Genomic DNA, 20,085 nt, shown 5'->3' with positions numbered 1-20,085 from the left:
TCCCCTAAGTAGGAATTACAATGGAGAATCGAGTAACTAAATTTTGCCCTTAGCTGACACCCTGCTCTAGTCCATGAAAAGGGGCTGTAGAAACCTAGGAAGTTGGGAATTAAATGAGTATTTTGGGGGCAAGCCATCAGAATGTTGAGAACTGTAACACCAGCAGTCACCCAGCCCCATCCCACACCAACACATATGGGAGTGATGGGTGGTACTTTTCCCCCTCACTGCAGCCTAGAGAAGGAGCTTCTGTGGGTCCCCTCAGAGCCTGTTTCGAGGCTCCAAGATCTTGAGGGCACCTATTAGTGTCTGAAACACTCCTGAAAAATCTGAAGATGCGACCTTGTGGTTTTGGTGGTAGGGACAAAAAAGGTGACATCATTGAGGATTCCCTGCACTTCCAGAGTTTGTCAGAACAAAAGCAGAAGGACATGTCACTTGGGTCAGATGGCCCACACAAGAGAGGTCACCTACGTCCAAGAGGAAGAGCATTTTGATCCTGAAAGCAGGTAGACCATTGGAATCCCAGGAGCTGAAGGGGAAACAGTAGGTGGCCAGCCAGGGAAAGTCATTTGCCTCTGTCAAGAGAATTACAGATGAGAAATTCCCAAGAATTATTGGGGTGGGGATATCTCTGCTCTCAACCAAAGTGTCCCATAAAGGAAGGCATCATTTCTAAATGCACACCCAGCTCAGAAATAGCTTTACCATCTCATGGTAGCACCCATCACAATGAAAGGAGGGGAGACCTTCTTATCCTCTTATCTCTCTCCTTCCGCTTGTTCCCACCCTGAAAAGGCTAGAACTCTTGCTTAGCAAACTGAAAACAGAGAGGTGAAGCCTAAGCCTGGGGTGTCCACCCTCTGTGACAGTCAACCTATCATAGACCCGAATAGTCAACGGGGCATAGCTTTCAATTTAAGTGAATGCCATACTATTAGATAGGTCTGGAAATTTCAATTACTGAAATGAAACATTTTTATGATTGTAGATGACCAGAAAGCTTGTATATCACTTAATAGGGACACCTTTCTCCAAACACATACAAATCAGAGGACTAGCTCCAGATTTCATTCAAATGGGGGGACAGAAACTAGCTTCTGTAGAGTGGATTTAAGTAAGGGGTGGGGGAAGAAGAATAAAGTGGGGTTTGTTTTCGGATGCGATACCAGAAACCAAGAGTGATGGAGTGGGGAGAATTACCCAGAAGAAGGATAAGCCCATGTAAAGGTGTGTTAGTTAAGTCATTGGGAGAGCAAGGGTGACTTAATTCTTCCAGGGCTTCTGAATCATGTACAAAATGGCTCCCAGAATTGGTTGTCAAGTGCATGGAAAGCCATGTCATTCATCTATCAGCCCTTGTTGTCCATCAAAAGTTGTACTTTAGGGTTGCTGCTATTTTATTTTATTTTTTAAAAAACACTTATTTATTTGACACACAGAGAGAGGCTCTGTGTTGGACACTATGCTGGGTGTGGAGCCTACTTAAAATTAAAAATTAAAAAATAATATTCTGGAGTGCCTGGGTGGCTCAGTCATTAAGCAAGTGCCTTCAGCTCAGGTCATGATCCCAGGGTCCTGGGATCCAGCCCCATCGGGCTCCCTGCTCTGTGGGAAGCCTGCTTCTCCTCTCCCACTCTCTGTGCTTATGTTCCCTCTCTCAGCATCTCTCTCTCTCTCCGTCAAATAAATAAAATCTTTAAAAAAACAATATTCTGTTTCCAACAGTATCTCTAGAACTTGGGGTTTTTAAATCCTTAGTTTGTTGTGTTATTTGTCTTTAATGTCGAGGGATTTCCTGGAATATCAGGTAACATTCAGCTTTCTATTCATATTTGAGTGAGGTAATGCAAAACTGAATGGAAATTTCTGTGATTTTTGATAGGCAGTTTTCGCCAGAGAATCAGGGAACAGCGAGGCAGTTATTTCAGTTGGGGATCCCAAAATGTCAACATCTGGAGGTCTTTATTCTGGTGTTTTTCAGACACTCAAGAGGAAAGCGTAATTGCCGACCAGAGTTCTGAGTGGGGGAGGGTACAAGGATTTCCCCTGCTTTGTAAATAAACTTTCACTTAATTCTCATATTTTTAACTGTGTTTCTCCATCTGCCTCCTGCTTGCTCGAGTTGACAGCCTCTTCAGTTCAATGTCTCTACAGAACAAGTTTCCTGTATCCATTCTAAGCGATAAGTGTGGGAAAATAGAGACGCAGCTATCCTGTGTGTACTTTTGGACTGTCCTCCTCTTTCGGACTTGAGACTTTCACTCTGTGTCTTTGGGGGTCTCCATTTCCTGGGCTTCACCATGGCTCGTGAGATGGGGGTGGCTTACTTCTCTGTACGTCTTCTGGAGCTTTGGTAGCTGTACTCATTGCTTAACTCCCTCCTTCTACTTTGTAATCTATTATCTAGGCTCTTGCCCCATTCTTTTTAATCTTTGTGGTTTACAATTAAAATGTTTCCTTTACTGCCATTTTTGGAGTTTTGGAAACAAGAGAAGAATCATCTGCAAGGTTAATCTGTGTAACTAAAGGTTACAACTATTGACTTAAAAAACCATCTGCATTATTAGAGAAATGTCATTCTTGCTTGTGATTCGTTGACTAGGATTCAACACACCCCATTTCACAGAAACTGGCCATCTTTATTCAAATGTTGGGCCAAACTTGCAAAGTAAGTCATTTAAGTGACCAAACAAATGGTATGACATTTGCAGTAACAGAACCTGCCCTAGTTAGCTGTCTGCCCTAAGGATTTTTGAATTTTGTCTTGTGTAGATGAGTTTCCCTCTTCTTTATCCTCAGTCCAAAATGTCCATAGTTTTCAAGGATATAGGATATATCTAGGATATCTATTTTCCCTCCCACCTCCAACCTCAGGTTCGTAGTATGTCAACATCGTGATGTATGTGCAGGAAACACTTTGTGGCACTAACTGTTAATTTCCTACCCAACATGTGGCCTCTACATCTCTACCAACAGAACCTCAATTTTGTTTCAGACAGCAATTATATAAAATTAAATCTCCATCTCCCAATCTCCTTTACAGATAAGAGATTTCTGATGGATAGAATGCAAATCGGTGGGACTCGTAGAAAAGCTTTTCAAAATGGAGATCACTCGGCTGGCATGACCTTGACCTCTGCCATTTCCCTAATTCTTGCCTCCACCATGGACAGGGTGCTAAGGCTGGAGTTGCCATCTTGCAGCCATTAGTTGACCCACAGGAGATCAGTCATACAATAAGGATGATTGACAGTAGGGTGGAGGGAGGCTGGGTCTCTGATGGCATTGTGGGGGTCGCCATGTTAGATCTGATGGATTCAGGAATTTCTTGTTATGTGAGAAAACAAAACCTCTAATATATTAAAACTTCTATTTAGTCACATTTTCTGTTTTTTTTTTTGCCACTGAATGCAGCCCACACGGATGCCAGCTTTCTTTGTTAGTAGGAATCTGTGCTCAGTTATATGTTCAGAGAGCGTGATATAGAAGTGGTGGTTTATCATGACCTGGCAGATGCTGCTGGTGCCCCAGATGCCACCCTCGGGGCTTGCCATTTCTCTGTAGAGCAGCCTGATTTCCATCTGGCCAGCACCTACACCTTTGCCTGAGGGCTTCCTCCAGCCACTGGAGCCTGTTCTGTTTATACCTGGGACAGTCTGGAAGGATGTTCCAGGGAATTAATGTCCCCTCATTCTCACCATTTGGGAGCATCCTCCAATGAGTGGCTGATGGGGTTGGTGTATAAATACCCCAGCTCCCTTGCCCCTCAGGTGAGATCATTCTGAACCAGTTTCCACACCAGCTCCCAGGAAGCCCATCGATTTCAGATTTGAGCCTCAGTAGTTACTGTCTTGGTAGCATGTACATTTGAGACTTCCTTCCCTTCACTGTCTCACTTCCACACTCTCCTATTGGGGTCTCTGGGATCACCTCACAAACAAACTACCTGCACTAGAATCTCTGTCTTGACGTTTGCTCTTGGGGGAACCCAAACCAAGGAAATGGAATTTTACATGGGTTGTTTTGAGGTCACAAAAGTTAAAGAGGCCCAGAAGTATTTGTGGGCCCTTTGCCTAAAACTAAATCAGTCTTTGCAGAACGATGTTAGGTGATGGTGCCTAACCCAACATCAAAGGGTGTCTGGTTGTCAGTCTTTTCTTGGTGATTATTTTCCTCTTCTACAGCTCTCTGTGATCTAGACCTCCGTGTGGCAGGCTAGGAAGGAGGAAACAGGATGAGACTCAGCTCGGCAGACATGTTGATGGGGGCTGCTGTGGACAGCCAATAGGTTGGCCATAAAAGGTGAATGGGAAGGACATCAACCCCAGCTCTAGTTTACGGCTGGATAAAAATGTTTATAAGCTCTGGTGAGTTAAGTGGCATTTACCTTAGGTAACTGGTTTCTTCCTTCTCTGGTTCTCTTACGTACTGAGGGTCATCTCAGGAGATAAGCACAAGAGCACCAAGCAGCCAGTGCAATAATCTGAATTTCTTACAATAATTGCATTTCTTACAATAAGAAGAATAATAGCATTTCTTACAATAAGAAGCATATTTGAGGGATGCCTGGGTGGCTCAGTTGGTTAAGCATCGGGCTTCAGCTCAGCTCATGATCTTAGGGTCCTAGAATTGAGCCCTGTGTCAGGCTCTTCACTCAGCAGGGAGTCTGATTCTTCCTCTGCCCTTCCCCCTGCTTGTGCTCTCTCTCCCTCTTTCAAAGAAATAGATAAAATCTTAAAACATATTTTTAAAAAAAGAAGTATATCTGAGGAACAGCGCTAGATCACATGTTCCTAATTTTCAAGAAAAAGCCTTGAATTTTTTTTTTTAATTTGAGACTTTTTTAAAACGATTTTGTTTATTTATTTGTGTGTGAGAGAGAGAGCACACGCAAGGGGAGCAATAGGCAGAGGGAGAAGCAGGCTCTCCACTGAGCAAGGAGCCTGATGTGGGACTTGATCCTAGGACCCTGGGACCATGACCTGAGCTGAAGGCAGACACTTAACTGACTGAGCTACCCAGGTGTCCCAAAAAGCCCAATTTAAGTATTCTGTCTCACTGACAAAGCTGGGTTCAGAACCTAGTGAGAACCCAAGTTTTAGGATCAAATGTAATCTAACCTGTAACTGGTCTAGAATATTCCATACTGTATGAAGACACACTTGTTCCCTTAGATCGGGGATCAACAAAGTACTGCCCATGAACCAAATCGGACCCAGCTCCTATTTTTGTAAAGTTTCACTGGAACACCGTTATGCCCATTTGTTTACATAGTGTCCGTGACTGACATTTTTGTTTGTTTGTTTTGGTTTGGTTTTTTGCCCCACAGTGATACAGCTGAATAGTTGTGACAGAGACAGTATGGCCAGCAAAGTTTACATATTACCCTCTGGACTTTACAGAAGAAGTTTGCTAACCCCTGCCTTAACAACCACCAAGAATCCCACCCAAATCTGTGCCTTTAGGAAAAACTTCCTCTGCCTTACCCCATCCCCATCCCGCCACGAGCTCCATTTCAGTTCCTGGAAACTTTAACACTCATATGAGTCAACTGGCAATCAGTTGTTGGAAATACAGCTTCTGATCCAGTACCTCTAGGATGGGGCCAAGACTACATTTCCCAGGCTCCTGGGGCATTCAATGCTGCTAGTCAGAGGACCGTACTTCAAGGAGGAAGGTTCTAGAAGAGTGGCTTCTCCTCCCTGGAACAGCAACTTCTTACCAGTGTTCCTCATTGTTTAGCATTGTCAGGCTGACCCTCCCTGACCCTCTTCCTTCCCTGACACAGACCCCCCCATGTCCCCCTCCACACCCCAAATACAGGAGTGTGGAGTCACTGTCTCCTTTTCAGCAAGTTCTGGTCTTCTCATCTAAGGAGCATTTCAAGAGTTAACGAGCTATGAAACCAACAGCCGGAGAGATGCCAGAACTCTAATTAGTCTCCCTTTTTATATTTAGTTTGCTATTAGATAATGCTCAACACCTGTTCACCAGACAAATCTGTTTTTAATCTCTTCCATTTCACTTTCTTGGACATGTGGCTACACAGACATGTTGCACTGCATGAGAAATGGGGCAAAAGCCAAGCAAAATAACCATTTCTTTGGAATTAGAAGCATGACAAGGGACTAGAAACAACGGCTGCCTGGTTTGGACCAAGCGTGAGGCGCTAGTGGGGGAGGCAGCTCTGCGGCTGGGAGGTGCAACCTAGACCTCAGGTGTCCAACTGCTGTCCTTCCCTTGACTTCCAGCCCCTACACATCTGTGAAAAGTGTTTCCCACCCTTCCCTGAAAAAGGGAGGAGATTACCAGGAAACTCTCTTCTGTGGGGCTTTCATCAGACAGCCAGCAGACGGCTTTTACAGAATGATCTAAACAGTTCTAATTTTGATTTGATTATTTCCTTTGTGTGAAGTTGCCCCAAATAAGCAGTTTCAGCCTTATGGATCCCGAGACATTTTCTTAGATGCCGCAAGCAAACTGGCAATGCTGAATCAGTCGAAACCTTTCTTTTCTTGGCCCATCCTTCTTAAGGGTCCATGTGTGTTCTAGAAGTGGAGATCACCTCTCCCATGGGGTCAGCAGGATTGGCCGTTTGTACACACAGGTGCCACTTTAACCCAGTTTCCTTGCAAAATAACCCCTGACTCAGTCCCATCAAGTGGTAGAGAAACCTTTGTCTAGCTGGGAAGCATTGTCCTTTTGAAGAAGTCTTACCAACCATCGAGCTCCTCTGGGCCCAAGAAATGACTTTCCTGATGCGTATGTCAGAGTCTATGCAAAAGTTCAGATAACTGGGGTGCCTGGGTGGCTCAGTGGGTCAATCCGCTGTCTTCGGTTCAGGTCATGATCTCAGGGTCCTGGGATTGAGCCCCTCATTGGGCTCTCTGCTCAGCAGGGAGCCTGCTTCCCCCCTCTCTGCCTTCTTCTCTGCCTCCTTGTGATCTCTCTCTCTCTCTCTGTGTCAAATAAATAAATAAAATCTTAAAAAAAAAAAAGTTCAGATAACGCATTCCCTTCTAACTGCTCAGAACTCATTCATCAGCATTAAAAGTTTTTGGCACAAGCTGAACATTACATAATCATGATGTCAGTACAGAGGCTCTTAGCATCTTGTCACTGTTCATGGCAAGCCATCCCCAGTGTTGTCATAGCATTGATATCTCCAGAAGATAACCCGAAGCTGTCTACTGGCTATGTAATTCGACAGACATTAATAAAGACAGGAATGATCAGAAAACAGGACAAAGCAGTGACCACCACAAACACTTTTTTTTGGTCCTTGGGCTTTATCATGTGTTTGGCAGTGGCTAGACCTGACTGATGTATGTGGGACGCAAACCCATACATCATGCAACACCCACAGATGGACGGCGAAAGTGGGTCGGTGGGAAACAGGTAGGAGACCCTCAGGGAGCAATAGCGATGGAGAGAAATTGCATGGGGTGACATAAGAAATCACAAGGCAATGTCTTCTTTGAAATAATGAGGACAGAGAATGTGAAGAGAGGGCTTGGTTCAGAAATTTCCTTCTTTCCAAAACCCGTCCTAAGGCCAAAGTCCCCGAAAGTCTAACACAGTGCAGAGACACTAAACCTGGATACGAACAGGAAGTCGTAGTAGGTCTTTTTTTTTTTTTTTTTTTTTGGATCGTCATGTTAGCATACATTCTTAAATGGGGACTTTCCTGTCCTGACCCTTCTGAAACACTGAAACAACTTGTTATTCACTTACAAAATGAAAATGAGGTGTCGGGGGACTACATCAGAGCTGGGCGGGTTTTACTTTATTTTAATTTTTTAACGTCATGCTTCAGACAGAGGTGAGGCACTGCCCAAATGCTGTCTGGGGGGTTCACACCTGAGTGTGCAGAGTCGTGCAGCCGCAGATGGGAACTCCAAGCTCAGGGGGGCTGTAAAAAACATGGCAGATGACAAGCCGGTGCCTTGAGACCGAGTTGGGATTCATTACCAATAGGGAGACAAAGCATTTCTGTTCTCCGAGTGACAACCATGAGAGAGGAAAGTGCAGGATCCTGAAATGGCTCCAGGTCAGGGCGTTGGGTGGGGTCCACACCTGAGCCCAGTGCCCCAGTGCCTGGCCCTTGACTCCTAGCTGTTGTCCCGTGTTCCACATCATTCTGTGCTGGGATGGTAGATGACGCCCAGATGGCAGCCGCGTCACACGACTCCCCCAGGACCTCTCCCATTCACTCTTTTGACCCCTGGACCTTCTCTGCAGCTTCTTTGAGCCTTTGGCCCCTGAATCTGCCCTCCAGTTTATGATGCCTGCTTCTGGCCTTCTTCTTCCCCCTTATCTGGGCCACCAGCCTTGGCTCCCTACAGACAAGATACACCCTCCCAACAGAAACCCTCAGCTGCAGCCCCATGACTCCTCTCTGGGAAAGCTGGGACCTCTCCTGGGGGCCAGGGAGTCAGGATCCAGGGGCTGAAAGAGGCAAGGGATCTCTCCAGAACCAGGCAAGTCATGCTTCTTAGCTACTCTGATTGCGACATTTTCTAGCACGATAACATGAAGGGATTGGTTCTTAACCCTGGGACCTCTCTGTAGGTTGTTCTCAGTTTATGGGATTATGTCTTGGCCACATGGTAAATCTGCATTAGTTCATTCCATAGGGTGGGTTCAGTGGTCCTCAGCAAGGTTATTTGTTTGCTTTTTGAAATCCTACCACCCTGGGGTTAAGATATTATAAAGAATAGGTCTGTACCCTAGGAAGTGAACCTGTAGCCCATTTCCCTGTATGTTCACGGCATCTTAACCAAGCACGTTTGTATCATGGACTTTAGACTCAACTGGTTTGTTCCTCAGGGTTCTTCAGAGAAACAGAATTGATAGGATGTATGTATGGATATCCTAAGAGATATAGAGATTTCTTATAAGGAATTGGCTCACGTGATTATGGAGGTTGCGAAGTCCAAGGAGCTAAAGGAGCTAAAGGTGGAGTTCCAGTCCAAGTCGAGTTGGATGGCGAGGACGATCGATGGCCCCAGCATTCAGATAGTCAGGCAGAGGGCTGCCTGGGTGAGGTAGTCAGTTAAACAGCGGCTCTAGGTTTCCGCTCAGGTCATGATTTCACGGTCCTGGAATGCAGCCCTGCGTGCAGCTCCTTGCTCAGCAAGAGAATCTCCTGCTTCAGATTCTCTCCTTCTCTTCTGCCCCTCCCCCTGCTTGTGCTTGCACGTGCGCTCTCTCTCTCTCTCTCTGTCTCTCGCAAATAAATAAATCTTTAAAAAAAAAAAAAAGGCAGGCAGAGAGAATGAATCCTTCCTCCCTCAGTCTTTTTTCTGTTCAGGCCTCCAGTGGTTTGGATGAGGCCATCCATACTGGGGAGGACACTGCTCTACGCATCACACCATTTCAAGCATCAATCTCACTCAGAAACACTCTCACAGACATGCTCAGAATATTTGGCCAAATATCTGGGTTCCCATGGCCCAGGAAAATTGACACATACCATTCACCATCACGGATGGATGGAATCATAAGGCACCCCCCACCTCCTTCCTCCATTCTTCCAGGCTTCCCTGGAGCACAAAATCCACATTTAAAAATACATAAATACACCCTCAATATCCCCCATGTACAGAATCTTCCTTGAGAATTTTGCCAGGAAAGTTCTAGAGAGGTTTCTGGTTGGCTTGGTTTGGGTCAGGTACCCGCCCCTGAGAAACTCACTAGGTCCAAAGGGAGGGGACATCCGACTGGCCGGCGTGGAGCACCAGGTGGTCCCTGCAGTGAGGGAGGCAGAACTCCTACACGAGCGTATAGAACCCACTGGAATCCTTGGGCCTCTGAATTCTGAGAGTTTGGTGAACTTGAACGGAGAACTTGCATTTTTTTTTTAAAGATTTTTTTTATTTATTTACTTGAGAGAGAGACAGTGAGAGAGAGCATGAACGAGGAGAAGGTCAGAGAGAGAAGCAGACTCCCCATGGAGCTGGGAGTCCGATGCGGGACTCAATCCCAGGACTCCAGGATCATGACCTGAGCCACCCAGGCGTCCCGAGACCTTGCATTTTGAACCATGCCTGAACTGAAATGGAATGTTTCTTTTAACCACAAACATAGGCCGGTAGTATTAGGAGTGCCCGCAACTTTGAAACAAGAGAAATCACAGGCATATTTGGTATCCCATTACAGTTAGGGCAGACGCCTCAAACCATCAGGAGTGCTCCTCACCACTCTAAAAGTGCCGGAATTAATAGGTCTGTCCCCAGACCCTGTGAGCTAATGCATTGATAAAGACACAAGGATAGAACTCTATCAATGGATTATAATCTTTTTGGTAACTGTCTTTTGATATAATTAGTTCCCTTTGTAACCTTATGTGTCTTATTTTAGAAACTTTAAAACATTTTTTCTGAGGAGGGGTCCAGAGGCTTCGCCAGAGGGCAGGAGACTGACGGAGTCCCATGGAGGGAAAGAGAGTCCTTGCCGGGAGGAGTCACGGGGCAGGTAAGACAGGGAGCAGATGCCTCCGTTCCCGTTGGCCGGATAGGAGCGTTCGTGCGTTGCTTTGATCCTCCCTGTCCTTGTAGAATAATCCATCTGCATCCACGTCTGGGCAAGGTACTGATCTCCATGCTGGTTGGATGCCGGTTGAATGAAGGCACCCTGCTCTCCTCAGACTGTGCTTGTGGACAGATGACTCAAAGTCCCTTCAGTATGGAAGCTCTTCTCCTTAGACATTTATGTGCCCCCCTGGAGTCTTGCTGTCGGTTGTCACATCTGACAAGGCAGGGTGCTCCTGGCCTCTGGTGGGTGGAGGCGAGGGATGGAGGTGAACATCCCGCCAAGCCCAGGACAGCCCCGCGGCAGTGAGCTCTCAGGGCCCCAGACATCAGGAGAGCTGACCCTGAGAAACCATTGCTGAATTTTAGGCCAAAATTTGTCACCAAGTCTTTCCTGGGCCATTTGCAAAGGCACGTGCTCAAACATCAGAAAAATATAATAGGACCAAAGCAGTGATGAACACCGCTGTCTCAAAAGAAGAGAGTTTAACAGGTTACCATCGGAAGCAGCAGCCCTCTTGAATAGAAGACATTTCTTAAAGGAAGGGAATGGGGGCCGAGGGAGGGAAGATGGGAAACGGAGATCATTTCTTCCTCCAGATTGTTCTCTGGAAGTTATTCATGCAGTTCCAGAGTTCTCTATGGTTTCAGCTTGAGTGCACGTTGGTACCTATCTATCTATCTATCTTTTTAAAAAAAAAAATTTGTTTATTTGAGAAAGAGAGAGAGAGTGAGCACCTGAGCAGGAGGAGGGGCAGAGGGAGAGAAAAAGAGAATTGCAAGCCGGCTCTGTGCTCAGCACAGAGGCTGACACAACACGGGACTTGATTTCACAACCGTAAGATCATGACCTGAGCCAAAATCAAGACTTGGACGTTTAACTGACTGAACCGTCCAGGGACCCCCATCTATCATCTCTCTATCAATCTCTTTTATCTATCATCATCATCATCATTATTATTATTTACCACCTGTGTATCATCTAACATCTGTCTATCATGTCAGGAACCAACTGCTGGAACTTTGGTAACAAGGAACGAGATACTTTCCCTTTGGGCCCAAACCAGTGGGCTCTTATTCCTATGGCCAGGGCAGCGTCCAGCTGTGGGTCTCAGACTCTCAGCTCCAGTGGCTGGAAGCACTGATGACTGTAAATCTATGCCATGAATGCTTCAGGGTTTGGGAGACCTTTTCTCCCTGATGTTAAGGATGGACCAGCACACACAGCCCCAGGCCTGGCCCTCCTCTGCTCTCTCCCACATGGTGCTGATCACTCCCGGGGCAGAGGCAGCGAGGGGCCCCTTTCAGCTCATGTTAAAATAAAACAAATCAAAGTCAAAATCCGAGACGGATTCTGGGCATAGGACCTTTGCTGTCTTCCCTCATTTTCATTATCATGAAAGCAAAGTACGGCTCCTCTTATTTTCTCATATGCCCGGGGGAGCCCTTGATGCTGATTTACTCTGACCTAATCAGGTAAACAAGAGAGGGGCGGGGGCCCACCTGGAAGCAGTTGCAGGTGCCTGCCTCGTGTTCCTAGGGGCCCTTCAAGCGCCCTTCAAGCTGCGCCGGGTAACGACCTCCCACTGTTCAGGTGGGCTGACAGGTGACTCTTCTTCCTCTCAGGAGGTTATTCAGCCGACATGCTCTTTGGATTCTTAGAGGACTGAAGAGCATAGGGGCACCTGGGTGGGCGGAGGGGAGACCCGTAGACCATGAATGCACGGAGAAGAAGAACGTGTTAGCATTTCCACCATATGTCCCACTCTGCACTGATGTGTGGCCTGACATCTCTTGGGCCATGGAGTCAGGACAAGGGCCCAACAAGGTGAGTCAGGAAAGACAATGTGAGACTGTAGCATGTCCAGAGGGAGTTGGGGAGGGGGTTAGTCCTTCTCCCACAGCTCCAGGGTGGCTTCAGAGCCCTGGGTGTCTGGGGTCCCCTGCAGAATTGGCCAAGCTCTGGATGGGGTCAAAGAGGGCAGAACAGACATGAAGGAGGCCTGATATGAAATTGTTCATGAGCAGAAGTCAGACACCCCAGGGAGATCCCAGGGCAGGCCTGGGGTGCGGTTGCCTGTGTGCAGTCAAGTGGAAGATTTGGGAGGAAGGTCACTAGGAGTACGTGGGCGTCTAGGACTGAGGACCATCTAGGACATGCATGTGCAGGATGGCTCATCCCATCTGGGCTGGCTGATAGGACTGCGGGACTCGCAGGGCCACTGAGCAGAGGAGGGTTCAGGTGTAGAAGTCAACAGAGCCCAGAAAGCAGAATATGAACTAGGTGCTATCAGTACCAGTGTCTTAGCCTGTTAAGGTTGAAGGAAAAAGACCACAGACTGAGTGGCTTATAAATAACAGAAATTTATTTCTCACAATTCTGTAGGCTGGAAAGCCCAAGATCAAGTTGCCAGTAGATTTGGTGTCTGATGAGAACCCGACTCCTTGTTCATGGATGACCAACTTCTCTCTGTGTCCTCACATGGCAAAAGGGGTGAAGAGCTCTCTAGGGTCTCTGTTATAAGGGCACTAATCCCATCATAAGGGCTCCACCCTCAAGATCTAATCACCTCCTGAAGCCCCACCTCCTAATGCCATCATATTAGGGGTTAAGATTTAGCAGACCCATGGACGTTCAGTCCCTCAGCCATGGTTGATGGTCTCACTTTCCTCTGATGGGTTTTGCTTTGCTGTTGTCCCCAAACATTTGTATCCCCCTTAAATTGGGAAAGAAAGAGCATAGGTAAAAGAGTGGTGTGAGCTTTTTTGTTGAAAATGTGAGATGAATTTTGGGCTGTGGAATATAGTCAATTTTTGCACCTTTGAAGAGAAAAGACATTGGTGACCCCAGCAATTTATGGTCAACTTTAGACTGGAAACATCCTTTCACTTGTTTATTCATTCACCAGGCACTTATTTGTTGAACATCTATTATATGTTGGGTCTGGGGATGCAGACATGAACATGAAGGTGGTCCCTACCTTCAGAGGATACACAGCCCATGGGCTGGACAAGTGCCTTTGGCTGAACTCAGATTGTAAATCCAACACACAAGATGCCTAGTTCCTTCATTCTACATTTGTCCTGTTTTATTTTTAGAGAAATCTGTGTGTTTTGGAGGTTGGGGGCTCACACAGGGAATATGGCACGTATCACTCAATTTTGCTGGCTCAGTAAGACTTACAGTAGCAGAAGAACCCCAAAATGGCCAGGAGCAGGAGGTAGAATTAATGAATGCAGAATTTCTAGGTCAAGCCCAACTTCCATAGAGCAAAAGATTATGGAAAATTATTTTCATGGCTTCTCTGCCTATTTATTACCCTCATGCAGTGAGACTAAAGTTGTCAAGAGGTCACACACCATCTGCTACTCGGTCGCTTCTGTCATATCCTATGGTTGGTTTACTTTACAAAAAGCTACAGGACCTGAGCCCTCATCTGAGAAAGTGTACTCTGTGTTCTGTCTCTTCAGAGGCACAGGGCCGAGGAAAATTAAAGTAGTAAGGGGCATAATCTGGGCACTTTATTTAGTGCTGTTGTTGTTATTTTTTTTTAACCAGGGGACCATGGGCTTCTATCAAGGCAATTGTTGGCAAAATTTTATGGGTAGGTGGGTATGTAAATTCAGGTGAAGAGAAGGTCTATGTATTCATCAGATTCTCTATCACCAGTGCCCATCACCTCTGAAAACAAAAACAAAGCTTTGGAACCACCAGACAGACAACGGAGCATCTTTCACTTCTCATATTTTCTTCTGTACAGCAGAGGTGGGTGGTTCCTTTATGCCTCCAGGGGATTATGCAATACTGTTGCATACAACTGGTATGATTGTGCACACACAGGGAAGAGAGAATAAAGGAAAAAGAGAGACACAGAGAGGGGGATGGTATAACTGAGGATCGCTTTTCAGGAGAGGAAGAAGGGGAAATAGTGAAAGAACAATAGTGGAGAGAAAGAACAAAATTTCACTACCTCATGACACTTGGGGGGCTACTTAAAAATAGAGTTTTCTGTAGCACGTGGTTGAGTTCTGTAAGCTTCACATTCGCTAATGATCTGAGACCTTTGTGGACTCAGACCTGTGATGTCAAGGACAGAGTAGAAGAGAAAGTGAGAGTCATTTTTGGTGAAGGTTTGTTGATTAACTACTGGCCATGATGGGGGCATAGAAGGGAAACTACATGGTTCCACGGGTCTCTGCATTCGATGGCGGGGAGGGACACAGATAATCAAGAGTGGTGTGGAAGGGCAGTGAGACAGGTAGACACAGAGGATTCCAGGAAGCCCAGGGAAGGGCACTTCACAGGCCTGAGGTGATTTAGGAGGGCTGCCGATAGGTGAGAGCACGTGAGCCAGGTCTGAAAGAAGGAGGAGTGAATCAAGGGAACTGAGTTTTGAGGTAAGAAAGACAAGAAGGACTGCATGATAAAAGGTCAAGGGGTGAGAGAAACAGCAAGGTCTGGAAGCAAGACCACAGCAGTGGAAAGCTCTTGCAGTATGAGATATGAGGCCGTAAGCTGCCAGACATAGGGCTGGGGAGTTGGACAAAGAGCAGTTCATGAAGGTCTGCAGTGCCTCTTTCTGTCTCACTTCTTCTGCACATGCACGCTGAGCCGCGTGGCTTTCTGCACCTGCTTTTCCATGGCTCCTTCTACATTTCATAGGGTTACAGCCAAGGGGTTTATCCCAGAAGCCTCACCATGGATTGTATTTCAAGGGGATCCTATAGTTAGCCCAAGCGAGACAAATGCAACCTTGAGGAAATTTCTATTTCTTTCTTTGAACATGTCTTTGGCTTTAGAAAATCATTTGGTGGACAATTGACATTCCTGGGTTTGATGGCCTCTGTTGGGAGTCAGTTCTTCCCAGGAGAGTTCTTGTGTAATTTTGCACATCTGTGAATGGGGCACTCACTTATCTTTTTTTCTAGACCCTCTTTTTGGGGATATTTATTGAGTGAATAACCTTGGGAGTCAGAGTGGATGACTTTTTCTGGGGCAAAGTCCAGGTGTACTTACTACCCATTATAAAAGCTTCAGATTCCCTAAGCTCAGGGTTCCTCTCTTGCAATGTAACTCTCTTATGTGTACCAGGGCTGCTTGGCCTCCTGTGTGTCACTCTGTGGGGACTGGGTTTGGCGAAACTTCTTCGAAGCCAACACTGCTATTGCTGTGAGTGATGGAAGTCTTTTGTCTCTGACTAAGGAGTTTTGTGTCTTTGGGCAGCATCCATGAAACTGGCCAGCTGTCTTCATCAGCTCAGGCAGCCATAACAAAAAGACCATAGACTGGGTAGCTTAGACAACAGACATTTATTTCTCACAGTTCTTGAGGCTGGAGGTCTGAGATCAAGGTGCCAGCATGGTTGGATCCTGGTGAGAGCAACTTCCTGGCTTGTAGATGCCTGCCTTCTTGCTGTGTGCTCACATGGTGGAGAGGGAAAGCTCTGGTCTGTTATTATAAAGACACTGATCTCATGATGAGAGTTCTACTCTCATGACCTCATCTAAACTTAATTACCTCTTGCAGGTCACACCTCCAGATACCATCATGTTGGGGACGAGGGCTTCAACATGTGAATTTGGAGGGAGATACAAACATTCACTTCATAACACCAGCTAACCTGTTCTTGGAAACAGAAAAACCTTAGACCCATCACAGTTCTGGGAAGCTTTTTCCAAGGGAGAAGGAATTACCCCCTCATCTCTGACCCCGTGGCTGTCTATGTTTTTTCCTATTATAGCTCGAGTCCTGTTATTGAGATTTATTGTGTGAGGGTCTCTTCTGCTGACCTGTCAGTTTTGACTTTAAGGAGATGGACTGCATCTTAAATAGTTTTGTTTGTATGTCCCAGAACGTCTGATACTTTGGGGGTACATAGTGGATAAATGGCAAATGTGTGTTGGATTCGATTGAGGCAGAGACTACGCATACTGGTTCTGAAAAGAGATAGTAATCAAGAGGTGATTTTCCCCTACTCCTCTGGTCCCAGGATGACTTCAAGAGGGGCAACTTCAGGACATCTGTGTGGCTCAGTGGGTTAAAGCCTCTGCCTTCAGCTCAGGTCATGGTCTCAGAGTCCTGGGATCGAGCCCCGTGTCGGACTCTCTGCTCAGCAGGGAGCCTGCTTCCTTCTCTCTCTCTGCCTGCCTCTCTGCCTACTTGTGATCTCTGTCAAATAGATAAAATCTTTAAAAAAAAAAAAAAAAAAGAAGAAGAAGGAGGAAGGAGGAGGCCAACTCCACACTCAAACTCCTGAAATCTCTGTCTTCTCCCATTTTCCGCAGACCTTAGTGCTGAGTCACCTACAACTGGCCATTGCCCTCGCCCTTGAATTAATTTCAAAACATGACACTGACGGGAGGCTAACTTTCCAAGTTCAAGCCCCAGGAAAATAAAAGTAAGTAAATAAGAATTCAACGCCAGATGGCTTGAAAGGACAAAGCCGGAGTGCAGGATTAACTGGCTGGTAATAAAAGCTGTCATTACAGAGTGTCATCGTTGGCGGGTTATTTATTAGCTCTTCCCTTTCGATACCAAATGTCAAATGTGTTAATGTGCAGAAACCAAGCTTTCCCCACCCAGCTGCTCCGGTGTCAGGCTGCCAGCTGCATTGTCTCCTTTGCAAGAACTGCCAGGAATTTAGCATTCATATGTCATGTTATGCATACCATATTGCACTTAAAAAAGGCCAGATGAGGACAAGTCGGCCCAATAATCAGCCTGTCAATCATTATGCTGCATAGTGCATGGAACTGCTTTTCCCCAAACCTTTGTTCTCTGGTAGAATGGGCTCTCTCTCTGAAACCTGGGCACCAGACAGGAACGTATGGTTTATTTCGTCAGTCGTTGCCTAGAATCAAAGAGGCATATCTACCCATCCAGTGCTCATGGAGGCTTAGGGAATTGCAAAATGATTGTACTGAGAAAAATTTTGTCCTTGTGAATGGCACTTGGTCTAAAGACTGCCCTTAAGTCTCTCTCTGTCTCCGTATGCTTCATTTTCTTTTCTCTCTCTTTCATACACACATCCCCTAAATTAATTTTATATGCTCATACTCTTCTTTCTTTACTATATCTGCAGCCGAGGCATAAAGTTTAACCTCGAGCAACCAAATACTATATTACATAATTAAAGAACATGATCAGAGTTTGGAGATGATTCCTATTGTTAAGAAAAAATTGATGTAACCTGTGTTCCCTGAGCACCTCCCTCTACACAACACCAGAACCACTGGAGAGGCCGAAGAGACATAAGGTCTATTCTGAAAGAGCCCACAGGTATACGGGAGATGGGAAGCTACCATGCCTGGACTATGTGCTTGCTATCTTGTGCTTTGCTCCTTGTTGAAGACAAAACTATTTGGGACAGAATAGACATGTGTGGTCAGAAAAAAGGTTCTCTTATAGTCTTCTGAAATGGACTTTTTTCTCTTTCTTTCTTTCTTTCTTTCTTTCTTTCTTTCTTTCTTTCTTTCTTTCTTTCTTTCTCTCTTTATGCTCCTCATCCAATGCAGAGCCTGATGCAATGCTTGAACACATGACCCTGAGATCAAGACCTGAACCTAGATCAAGAGTCAGATGCTCAACTGACTGAGCCACCCAGGCACCCCTGTTTCTCCACTCTTCAGGTGGAATTTTTCTCTGAGGCTACACAGTGTGAGAAATTACAAAGACCATGCCACTGTGGCCCTGAAGCTATGCCTTGGCTCTCCTTGAAGTTTGGGGCTGACATAGTGAGGCAGGAAGCCCCCCTGTGCACTGTCTGTGGTTCAATTAGGCACCCAGTTACCCAGAGCTTTCCTGGAACAGGACCTCTTGCCGGTGCTCTGGAGGATGAGAATGAGAATGAGTGTAAAGGGAATATAACTACCCTCAGGTATAATTTGCCAGGAAGGGGGGCTGGTGCCTGAGTGGCTCAGTCATTACGCGTCTGCCTTCAGCTCAGGTCATGATCCTAGGGTCCTGGGATCAAGCCCTGCACTGGGCTCCCTGCTCCTGGGGAAGCCTGCTTCTCCTTCCCACTTCCCCTGCTGTGTACCATCTCCCTCTCTGTCAAATAATAAAATAAGATCTTAAAGAAAAATTTACCAGGAAGGCAAAATATAAGCAGGTGAGATTTTCCACTGGAAAACAAGATGAGTTTTCTAGGAATATTCCATGGCCGTGCAGGATAGCTAAACAGCGGGAGCAGCCAGGGGCTGTGAGATGAAGGGGAGAGTCAAGGGTCTGAGAGACTATGTGGTGATGTGGGAGTTTGAGGGGATGGTTTCTGGAAACAGGATAAGAACTAGAAGACAGAGGGAGATGGTGGGTGTTCCTGGGAGGGGGAAATGAGACCAGAGGCAGTGAGGCTGTATATTATTGGGACACAAAGGGACCCAGTAAGGATCCCCCTCTTCCCCTGAGTTCTACATTAATTGAGAAGCAGTGATAAAGAATAAGGTAAATGGGAAGCAAAAGGCAAAAAAAAAAAATCACTTTTACTACTGAAAAGTCTGGTATTGGAAGATATGGGTCACGCTGACGAGTGCAGGAGTTGGCTTCCTAGCATCTGCAAAGGCTGTCTGTGACCTGGATTGGCCTCCCCAATGTGGGGGCGGCCTCTTAAAATGTGGGTCTGGATCCACTGAGTGGGTAGCCTGGCTCCCAAGATATGAAAGGAGGAGAAAGGTACTGGGCTAGGATGCCTCATGCCTTGTCCTAAATTAACCAGAGAAGCCACTCCCTCCTCCCAGGGAGCTTCCCCCAGGAGAAAGTTGTAGGGAAGATGGGATCCCCTCAAACGACAGGGTCCAGAGAATGAATAGACCTGTCTGAACTGCCTGGGGTTAAATGGGGGCCAAGTGAAGCATCCACCGGCTGGCAAGTGAAGCATTGAGGTAGATACTATGGGCACTAGAAACCATTGAAACATCTCAGAAGATGATTTAAGCAGTATGAAGGGAGTTCAATTTCGTGACTGCAGTATGGGCGGGATTCCCCCAGAGGAGAGCCTATAGGAGAAAGCCTGGCTGGAGCTATTCCGGGCAGATGTAGGAAGTGTCCAAACTAGTGGGCCATCTGTGGGTGGCCAGGGAGCACCAGGAAGAGCCTGAATGGCCAGGACCTAGGGGTCAGCTGCAGGGGACAAGGAGAAGGCACAGCTAAAAAGAGTCCAGGTTTGTGTCCAGATGACTGAGAATGGTGCCCTGTGAGTAGAAATGAAGGCATGGGCAGAGGGAGCCTGGCCTGTTGTGGGGTGGGCTGAGTGTGCATTTCTGTGCACTGAGTTGAAGGTGAAAGTAGGACACCCAGCAGTCCTAAGGGACTGGGAGGTGGTGGGGGGGTGGGGGGGGGAGAAGCTGTGTGAGTCCCAGAGGGCAGCTACCAGAGCAGGGTGGGCAGGTGTCAAATGCTGAAGGGAGTCGGGTCGGATGAGGACAGATTGGGTAATTAGGATGTCACCAGTGACCTTCTCACAGTCAACGCAAGAAAAGAGATGGAGAAAAGATTTCAAATGTTCTGTTTCCTAAAGAAGAACCAGTGTAACCTGGATCTGGCATTTCCTAT

Source organism: Mustela lutreola, chromosome 2 (genome assembly GCF_030435805.1).
Source record: "Mustela lutreola isolate mMusLut2 chromosome 2, mMusLut2.pri, whole genome shotgun sequence".
Taxonomy (NCBI): Eukaryota; Metazoa; Chordata; class Mammalia; order Carnivora; family Mustelidae; genus Mustela; species Mustela lutreola.
Note: the sequence above shows the minus strand (reverse complement) of the source record.